The following is an 8,685-nucleotide window of genomic DNA, read 5'->3' on the forward strand; positions in this document are numbered from 1 at the left end:
CTCTCTCTCTCTCTCTCTCTCTCTCTCTCTCTCTCTCTCTTTTATTCAATACATTCCAGTGACTGAAATATAAAGTCAATTGCTTTGCATTTAAAGCCCTTTCTAACCTGTCCCTTCCTACTTTCCAGATTCTTACACCTTACTTCTTTCCACACATTCTTCGATTTAGAAACACAGACCTCTTTGCTGTTCTCCAACATGACATTCCACCTCCTCACACCATGCCTTTTTATGGCTGTCCTCCATTCCTGTAATATGCTCCTTCCTTGTAGATGCCTCCTAGCTTTCCTGTTTTTTTTCCAAGTCTCAGCTCAAATCCCATCTTCTGCCTTGTTTCCGTCCTTAATATAGTGCCTTCCCTCTCAGATCACCTCCCATTTATTTATCCTCAGTTTATCTGGTATGCACATAGTATTTTCTCCCCCATTTGAATGTGATTCCTTGAGAAGAGACACAATGTTTTCACATTCTCTTGCATCCCTAGTACTTTACACATTGTCTCACACTTCGTAAGCATTTAATGAATGATTATTAAGTGACTACATGAATCTTAATTATTATTGAGTGCCCAGACAGTTGCCATGCCAATATCAATACAAACACAAATTCTAGCTTTCCACCAAAACCTTGACTAAGTGAATGTTCCAGTCCCTCCACTTTTTAATCTGTTTATTAATGTATTATTTTATCTATCCATCTAAGCTAAGATAAACTTCTCCAAAGATCAGTAGAAATAATTAATTTATCTGTAACTGACCAAAAAAGGAGTTGCAAGTAAGAAGACCTTTTAGCTTAGGTAAGGTTCTTCTTTTCTTTGTTAATTCATTTTTCTTTTCAATCCTGAATCCTCTTTCTTCCTCTTTCTGGTCCCCCCACCCAGAGGGTGATGATGAGGTATAGAACAAAGGGTGATAGGATACTGATTTTTCCCAATTATGAGCTTCCTGGGGCATGGTAGAGAAGTCAGAGAAGTCCCAAAGTAGTGCAGCTACATGAGAAGTGAAAAATGAGATGTTCTGAGCTGAGCTCTCTCCTTAAAGGGAGATGTCTCAAAGCTATATTCTTAGGTAAGATTTATTTATCATTAAGTAATTGTAGTTGATTCTGTATGCAGATGATTGCTAGGGACAGCCTCACCTCAAGAAGAAAATTAACATGACCAGAAAAATTTAAGCTGCACTAACCAGTTTGTGCTTGTATTTCCCTTTTCACAAGAAAAATGGGAATGTTATTTTTCTTCAAATGGAAAAAAAATCATACCAACAAAATATCAGTATATAACAATACTATCTTTCTTTTTTGCTTTTGATAGAAGAAACGGAATGTGGAGCCAGGTACTGGAAAACATTCATCATCTTTTTTTCTTTTCTATCTTCATAGTTCTTCTTCAGGTGGATGCCTGGAAGAGAGAGAAAGGAAAAGTTACCAAAGTAATAATCATACCTTTTTTGTGGTGGCAAAACACTGGAAACAAAGTCAGTGCCCATTGATTGAGGAAGGGCCACACAAATTGCTATGTATGAATGTAATAGAATATTATTATGCAGCAAAAAAATGACAAAAGAGTGTAGACAATATAGCCTAACGGATATACAGTCAGCCTCAAAATCAGAAAGACCCAGGTTCAAATCCTGCCAGCTGTATGACTCTGGAACAAATATTTCATAGTGCTCAAGGCAAAGAGGGGACATCAAGAATCTAAATGATAAGCAGAATTCAAAAAGAAATAGGGTTGTGGGTGACAACCTAGGTATAATGTGCAAAAGTACTTAAGCAGAAAGGTATGAAGTATATAGGAGTGACAAATTTAATTGCAAAAGTCGTTTAATTTGAGGTTGTAGAGAGGAGGAAGTAGTTTGAATTAGAGCTAGAAAGGCAGAGTGATGGACTATGGAGATACTGTACATATTGCTTGAAAGCTAGGAAGCAGTTTGAACTTTATTTGGTAGTCAGCTGGGAAAAATTAAAGGGTTTTGAGCAGAAGAATGACATGACCAAATTTATATATATGGAAGATAATCTGGCAGATGTTTGAAGGATGGTAATTACATCCTCCTTTATTACCTACAACATACCCTCTGTTCTAGACAGATAAATAACGCCACCATGCACTGAACACATAATGCTCATTCCTACCTTTGTTCATGTTTTTCCTCCTTTAAGGAATTCCCTCTTCACGCCTTTCTGCCCACACAATTCTTATGATGATTCATATTCATTTCCAGTTCACTCTCCATACTATAAGGAAGGCACATCTCCCTTCCTTACTCAGCTCTTACTTGTCTGGACCATTCATTTTGACATTTCATTCCATTCTGTCTGACACTGACCAAGGATACTGATCCCAAACATCTGTTTGCTAGATGACAAACTTCTGGCATGTAACCATTTTTCAAATTGGTTTGTTCCTGAGTATGACAGGGTGGACTCACTCTACCCTAAATTCCTTGCAACCACATTAACCTCCTTTCAGAGGAAGCAAGTACAAATCCCTGGGACAGGAAGTGGACTGGATCTGGGGTGAGAATTTTATGTATTATGGGAGAAGAATCTTCCTGTAAAGTAAGTGTACATAGTGTTTGAGAAAGTACTTGAATGGAAGAAATTACTGAGAGACTTCAGAAATTTGAGGACTACTAGTGGGCATGAATAATTTAATTTAATTATCTCACTTCCAAATTAAGATTTTTAAAATTTCTATGGGTTCACCATTTCTTTATGAGAATTTGTGTACTCTCAATTTTCTTCAGACCCCTCCACACTAGCCAGAACAAAAAAAAATATCAAAAGACACTTACTTAAAACAAAATGCAAAGTATATAATGAAGTGTGAATCAAGCAGCAGGCATTCGTGCCTTCCATTTCCCCAAGGAGGATCTCTCAAACTCTTAAGGAATTTATGTTGATTGCCCTTGTTTTCATTTCCCTCAGTGGCTTATCAATTCTGCAGCGTTAGCTAATGGAACAAGATTAATAAGTTTGAGAGTCCACTTTTCTCTGTATTCTTCATATTTCTATATCAGTTGCCACAGCAACATATGGAAGGATAAAGGAATTGGCCTAATGATTAACCCCAGGAAACGCAAGGTCTAAAACGTATTGCATATCTCATTCAGTGCAGTGATGACATCTTGAAAGTGTGGGAGAGCATCCAGAGCCAGGATGATGGTTCCAGCCTATGCTTCAGAGTGTGGACAAAGAAAAGTCTTTAATTATGAGTGGCAAGATTTAGAGGCAATTGTTGGGTAGCTTAATATCTCTTCATCCATTCTCCTTCCCTCATCTGACATTGTACTTAAATATGTATGTATCTCTCCCAGCATAATTTGAATCAGTCTTCCAACAAGTGTTTTACAAACACTCCCCTCCAACCATAGTCCGCAATGTAGTGGCATCATTATCATCATCATCTTCATCACCACCACCACCACCACCACCATCATCATCACCTACCATATTCTATAGAGTTTTGTAAGAAATGTAATTCCCAAAAAGAAACTCTCCTTCTATGATATATTTTAAGTACTTTTTTGCCATTTATACAACATAATTTGAAAGTCATTTCAGTACTGTAATTTTGTTTTTCATGAAAATTGTATATGTTTGTGAGAATGGAAATATTTGTGCCTCCTATATATAAATGATTCAAATGCTTTGTACTTTTTATTTTTTGAATGTACATTTTTATTTCCCAGGAATTGTAACATGCATTATTTGTGAATACCTATGTGCTTTTTGTGAAATGGTTCTCTGGCTCTATATGGCATTATTCTTTTTTTAACCCTTATCTTCCATCTTAGAATCAATACTGTGCATTGGTTCTAAGGTAGAAGAGCACTAAGAGCTAGGCAATAGGGATAGGAAGTATCTGAGGCCAGAATTTCCCATCTCTAGGACTGGTTCTCAATATATTGAGCCACCTAGCTGCCCCATTATGGCAGTATTCTTGAGAACATTTTCTCTTACAAAAGTCAATAACTTGAACACCAGTGCTTTTTGTAACATAAGACAGGAAGGATATGAGTCTTGTACAATTTTAGAAGCTCAATAAATATTTTTAAATTGAATATGAAAATACATAATTCAGGAAGTCTCACTTGGAAAAGAAGGCAGAAAATGTCAAGCATATTGCTATGTCCCTTAACCAAGGAATTTTCTTTTTAACTGAAATTATGATTTCATTGGTATCTAGGGAACCCTTGATCAAGAAACTGTCCATTAATACAGATCAGAGCCTATCTCGCAACTAATGGTTTTAGAGAATTATCTGGGTTGTGACTTGCCTGGGAAAACATAGCCAGTGTGTCACAGGAAAGACTTGAACTTGGGTCTTCCTAACTCTGAGGACAGGCTTCTAATACTATGCAACCTTTCTTAACAAAATGTACTAGTACAGCCCATGAGATGTACCAATATTACCCACTTCTCTGTAGGTTTTCTCTTTTTTGCCTGGGACTGATTCAGTCACCCTAACCTACAATCACACTCACATGTCAGGGTGATTCTCCAAAAGAGTAGCCATAACTAGGGCAGGGTGAGCTACAACTCACCCTCAGTGTCCTAGGGGGAAACATAGTATGAGAGAAGCACATACCTGCTATAACTGAAGCTCCTTGAGCCCTCATCAGCATGCTTCCCATTTTAACAAATCAACAAAGATGACATCATTAAGTCTCAATCATGAAACCTTTACTAACAATAATGATAATCATAACATAGCAATAAAACGATAAACCTGGAATGCATTCTCCCATCAATGCACAAAGTGTCTTTGGGTAAAGAATGGGCAAAAGAAATTTACACAAACCTATGAGAGAGATACCTGTGCTTGGAAACTCACATGCCCAGGAAAACTCACAACTCCGGATAATAGGACTTCATGTCTTTACACTACTTTACAGCTTATACTACTTACTATTGGGCTTTCCATGCTCTTGCTAGATAAAGCCACTTGTCTGCTATTTTTGACCTCTGAAGCAGTATTGAAGATCTTTTGGTAAAGAGCAATCATAAAACTGGAATCTTCAGCACTACCCAGGTATGCTCTCTTGTCTTTAGATGAAAAGCAGTCCCTTAAGTCTGATATCTGCAAAGCTATTCAGATTCAGGTTAGCTCTGTGGTCTTTGAGAGGTCCCCTGCTGACCCCAATCCATAGAAGGCATTTAGAAGGCAATACTTCTGAGGGTTTTTTCCTCTATGGAGCTGTAGAAAGCACAAGTGAGAGAGAAAAAACAACAACAAAAAAAAACATCCTTTCACTGGTCAGCTCTGAAAAAGAAAATACTGGGAATAGGGGAATAACTAGATACCAGACAAACAGGGGACACTCTCATACCTCACAAGGGAAGGACTGACAGGTAAACACAGGGAAACCAAATTTTGGGAATGACAGTTGGTCAGCTAACTGACAATCTATCAACCAGGGAAAGCCAGTGAAGGGGGTAACTTCAAGATGTGGGTTCTTAATGACTTAGAGGAGACAGGAAGTACAAACAAACTGGGTTTATTGTACTCTGTTGTGGGTAAATTGGAGGCAGGTTGGTAATGTTATAAAATAAATGGGCGGATGGAGGGAGAGAGGGTAGATAAACTGGATACTACCACTGCTAATTGTAACAGCAGTGATAGTTCAGATAGGTGGCTAGTGCAAGATCAACCTAGATAGATGATGTAATACCTCCCTCCTTTATAACAGTGCCCAGGCAGGATCCTTCAGGTCAATGGATGGTATCCCTTCAGGTCCCACCTGGGGTTGATTGATGATAGATATTGGGCTCTATTAGCCTTCGTAACAGTTTGTCTGACTGCGTGTCTCCCTTCCCAGAGAAGCTATGAAATAATCACTCCAGGAAGGTACTTAGATAGTTTACCTATATTTTAACAAAGATGGAGTACTGGGTAATGGGTAGAGGAATTGGGAAACCCTAACTAATTGATAATAATAATAAACCCAGAGCTATAGGCAGGTAATTGAGTCTGGTTAGTTAGCCCTCTGGCTCAGCCTGGCCACAGTCAAACCAGAGTAAGAAAGCTGCTGCTTGATGTCTTTCAGCTTCTTCTTCCTGCTAGATGTTATGCCTATACAGCCTTCAGGATCCACCCCTTTCCACCCTCTTCTTCTTCTCCTGCCCACTTCCCGGATCCCTCCCGGGCCCTGGGATACCTAGATAACTACAGATGATTTGATTTCCTAAGCATCTCGGACAGTAGAATCAGAAGATTGATGGTCTGGGTACAGGTTGACAGTGCTAGTCAGGTACAACATAGAAGGATCTTGCAAGGTTGAGCCCAGCAAGTCACCAATTCCCAAAAGACCAAGATCCACAGATCTCAGGTCCCAGGGAAGTCAAAGGAACCAAAAGCCAGGGCTGCCAGGGTATTTATACCCCCCTTGGCCAACTGCTTTCTCCCCTGTCCTCACGGCCCCTGGGAACAATCAAAGATCCAATGGTCCTCACCCGTCAATCAAGGGTGAGACTCTCTGCTCCCAGAGTTTCAATATAACAGTAATCAGAAGGCTGCTAAGCCTCACTGGCAGGCTCTGTTGACTGAGTCTGCAAAGTAGGCACTGGAAATCACAGGCACTGGATGAATCTGGGTTATTGGGTGACATGTTTGCCAGGTGGTTACCCAATGTGTCAGTGACCCCAAGCCTATGGAGATCAGCTTAGCCAAGCCTCTGCCCACAACAGTGCCCAAATCAGGAACCTAATGGGAGTTTTAAGTGTGTTTAACAACTCCTCCAGCCCTGACTTGGAGTTGGATTTGATGGTGAAGGATTGGTTTGGCCTGGTTGTTGTAATTGATATTAGATGAAGGAAGTGGAAGAAAAGGGTTTTCTATACTATGGAATAGCCCAAATGATTTAACTATTTAACTAAACTAACTTCTGAACTAAGCTAAATCTCTAACTAGAATAAGAGGGGCTGGAAAGGTGGGCTTCTCACTGCACTGGTCCATGGTGCTCCAAGATGATCATAGATGCCACAGGAACCAGGAACAAGTCAAATACACAACCAGTCGATCCAAAATTTGCTCTAGGGAGTAAAGTAGATAAATCTTCTGTCCACCAACAGATAACCAGACCTTTCCTCAACCTAGGCCATGATAGTTGCTTGAAGTATCTTCTTCTCAGTGAAATCCAAATCCCACTCTTTCAGCTCCTTGGATACCTGGCAAAGCTGGATCACACAACCAAAACCTCCTCTCTTCAGCTTGGCCAAACCACCAACTCACTTTTCAAACCCAGCTTCATTCCATTATGGAACTGTCAGAGATAGCCTGACAGCCTGAGTGCTAATTACTTACTTTCCTCATTACAGCTCTTCAGACATTAGAAAATTCTTCCTTCTCAATAAGTTCCATCAGAGTTTCTTTCCATCAGATCAGTCTAATACATCAGCTTGGGAATTTCTCTGCTTCTGGTAAGCTGATACATCAAGGCTTTGCTTCTCTCTCCTCCTGTTTTGGACAGCTCCTTAGCTCTTCTATTTTCTGTCCTTTGGCTTCTAACTTTGATTTTGTCTATCACCCACTTTTCCTTAATGCTTTTTTTCTCTATGTTTCCATGACTCTGCTCTTTCTTCATCTCCTACTTAATCTAACTGCTCCTTCTCTGCTCCCTTTACTAGATCTTTATCTGCTTTTTTCTACTTAATCATGATTGCTAACAGGAGCAAATATCCATGCTGGGTCCTTTTCTTTTCTTCTGTTTCAGTTCCCCTGATTTCAGTGATCAACTGGATGTAGATGATTCTTAGATCTATTTATGCAGCCCTAAACTGACTTCTAACCTCCAATCTCTCATCTCCAACTACTTATTAAATAACTCAAAGGGATATCTCAAGGTCATCTTCAACTCAACAGTCTCCAAATAAAGATTTTCTTCAAAATTTCCCTATTACTCTTGAAGGCACCACCATTTTATCAGATACCTAGATTCACAACCTAGATCTCATCCCCTATTCCTCACTCTCTCACCCTGCTCTGTATCCAATCAGTTGCCAAGTCTTGCCATTTATACTTGCCTAGCATCTCTAGTCTATGCCCCCTTCTTTCTCCTGACACTGCCACTGGCCAAATGCAAGCTTTCAATTGCAGTAGACTGTCTATTGGCAATATCTTGCTCTTTGGTCACTCCCTATGCCAGTCCATGCTACACTCAGCTGTCAAATTGATCTTTCTAAAGCGTAGAACTGACTCAGTCAATTCTAGTGGCTCCCTATTACCTCCAAATTAAAATATATGCTCTATTTTTGCGCCTTTTATAACTTTGCCCCTTCCTACTTTTCTAGTCTAATTGTGTCTTATTCCCCTCCACATATTCTGCAACCCAATGACATTGGCCTCCGTACTATTTCTTTTATATGATACTCCCTTTCCCACTTCTGGACATTTTCTTTGGTTGACTCCCAAGTGGGGTCTTTCAATATCTCTGGCCCCTGTGTCCTTGGCTTTCTTCAAGTCTTCAAGTCTTATCTTCTGTAAGAAGCTTTTCTGAGTCCTCCTCAATCTAAATGCTTGCCTCTGAGATTATCGCCAATTTATCCCTTATGTAACTTGTTTGTTCATAGTTGCTGCCATGTTGTCTCCCCAATTAGACCATGAGCTCCTTAAGAACAAGGATTCTTTTGCCTTTCTTTTTATCTCCAATGCCTAGCAGTGTCTGTCACATAAAGGCACTT

The sequence above is a fragment of the Gracilinanus agilis genome, chromosome 1 (assembly GCF_016433145.1).
Source record: "Gracilinanus agilis isolate LMUSP501 chromosome 1, AgileGrace, whole genome shotgun sequence".
Taxonomy (NCBI): Eukaryota; Metazoa; Chordata; class Mammalia; order Didelphimorphia; family Didelphidae; genus Gracilinanus; species Gracilinanus agilis.